Source organism: Crocodylus porosus, unplaced genomic scaffold (genome assembly GCF_001723895.1).
Source record: "Crocodylus porosus isolate Cpor-Errol unplaced genomic scaffold, CroPor_comp1, whole genome shotgun sequence".
NCBI classification, from domain to species: Eukaryota; Metazoa; Chordata; order Crocodylia; family Crocodylidae; genus Crocodylus; species Crocodylus porosus.
Window position 1 is genome coordinate 2,940,202 of NW_017728931.1, and position 2,060 is coordinate 2,942,261.

General features: G+C 48.9%; 1 protein-coding gene across 2 annotated transcripts in view; it reads left to right on the top strand.

Moving 5' to 3' along the window:
* The window catches only part of CFAP61 (cilia and flagella associated protein 61), a 208,535-nt gene that overhangs the window by 71,672 nt on the left and 134,803 nt on the right, over nt 1–2,060 (top strand). The gene's annotated exons all lie outside the window — the stretch shown is intronic.

Below are 2,060 nucleotides of genomic sequence, written 5' to 3' on the forward strand. Positions count from 1 at the left end.
CTTTCCTGCCAAGGCAGGGGGTCGGACTAGATGATCTACCTAGGTCCCTTCCGACTCTAGCTACTATGAAACTATGAAACTATGAAACAGTCAATAGGGAGACTTGGGCACCTCCCAAGAACAATCCAGTAGACAGGCTTAGGCATTTTATCACTCTAAATAAGGGCTGCTCAACCTCTGGCCTATGGGTCAAATTCAGCCTGCAGAGTCATGGCATCCAGCCCATGGGGCTCCCCATGGGTCAGCAAATTTGGTGGCAGGGAAGCAGTCACATTAATCCCTCACCACTGCCAAATTCCCAAGCCCCACACCCCCAGGTTGGGGCTAAATCATGCCCCACCTCCCGTGTGGCTGGATCAGGACTAGGCCATATCCCCTTCCCTGCACAGCTGAGTTAGGGCTGAGCCATTCCCCCTCCTTTCTGCACAGCTGATCAAAACTGGGCTTCACTCTCTACTCCCATGTGGCTGGATCAAGGCTAGGCTAGCTTCCCCCCCACTTCCACATGGCTGGATCAGGCCCTGTTGGGTCTGCCCCATTCTGGTCCACTGGCCAGATCCAGCCCATGGATGGATCAGACACTGGCCATCCAGCCTGCAAGGCAAAAAGTGTGTGCACCACTGCTCTATAAAGAAACTGGGGAGAGCTAAGGCTGTCTAAAGGACAATTTAGAGATAATGGAATTCAGAGTCCATAGGAAATGCTAAGCACAGGATTGTGTCTGAACTCCTCTTGCTCTCTGGAGCTAATGTGCCTCCATTAATTTGGAATCCAGAGGACTTAGCTTTCCCTTCTGGAGTAGGTGCCTAACAGGGGATGGTGCTGCTTACCTTCTGCATAGTAGTTTAATTGTTAGATCATTCACCCAGGAAACGCAGAGCTGAAATGGAGGCCCTCTTCAGCCTGAGGGGATTCAAAACCACATCACCCATTTCCCAGGAGAGTGTTCTACTCATCAAGCTACAGCATAGCCTAGGTGAGAGCACTTTTTACAGCTCCCAGGATTTTTTATGCATTTTACAGGGGACAGCCATCAGTTAGAAAAATGAAGCCTCAAAGCCGAGACTGGGCTCTACATCTAACCTCTCTCATCTGGGTGCCCTAACGGCCATGTTGCAGATTCTGTCTTGCTCTTATTTGCTGTCCTTCTGGCCCCATGACTCTTGCAGTTTTGGTTCAAACCCATCTCCTTAGGCTGAGGAAAGCCCAGAACCCCAGTCTTACCACTTCCTGGGTAAGCGCTGTAACCACTAACTTGGTATGCAAAACATGGGCAGCGTCACTGCCTCTTCTACAACCATGTTTTGGAATGAAGGTGCCCATATGTAGCACTCCTTTTACATCTGACAAAGTAGGCTGTTGCTTATGAAAGCTCATGCCTCTCTGAACCAGTCTCTAAGGTGCCACCCAGCCCTATGTTCTGCCTTTGTATTGGATGCAATGCTGCTGTTATAAGTTAGACATGCTCTTGGAATACTTAACACAGTGGGCCCTTCTGGGGACTTTGGGAAAGTTTAAGCATCAGTCCACTTCCATTCTAGCTTGCAAGAGAGCTTAGATGAGAATTAGACACCTATGGTGCTTATACATGAGCAGTGAGGTTGCTCCGAGGCGCTGTAATTACAGTGTGTTGAAGCAGACTTGATTAACCAAGTCTGCTGAAGTGTAGTAATTGCCGTCCTCCAGCAGTCTCCGGCGTCTTGTGTGTCAGTGTCCCCACACTTCAAAATGGAAGCAAGGCACTTTAACTAAAGCTCTTTTGACAAGCTTTAGTTAAAGTGCTCCTGGCGCCATTTTGAAGTGCAGGGACACTGATGCATGAGGTGTTCCAGGTGCTTTAATTAAAGCACCTCTCAGAGCTGCTCTAATTAAAGTGCTCCTCTTCTCCCCCCTCCACTCCCAGAACACATGTATAAATGCCTCTGGTTTTCTAAGCATGTGTATAAAGCCCAGCTATAAGCATCTAAGGAACTATAGTTTCATAGTTTCTAGGGTCGGAAGGGACCTGAACAGATCATCTAGTCCGACCCCCTGCCATGGCAGGAAAGAGTACTGGGGTC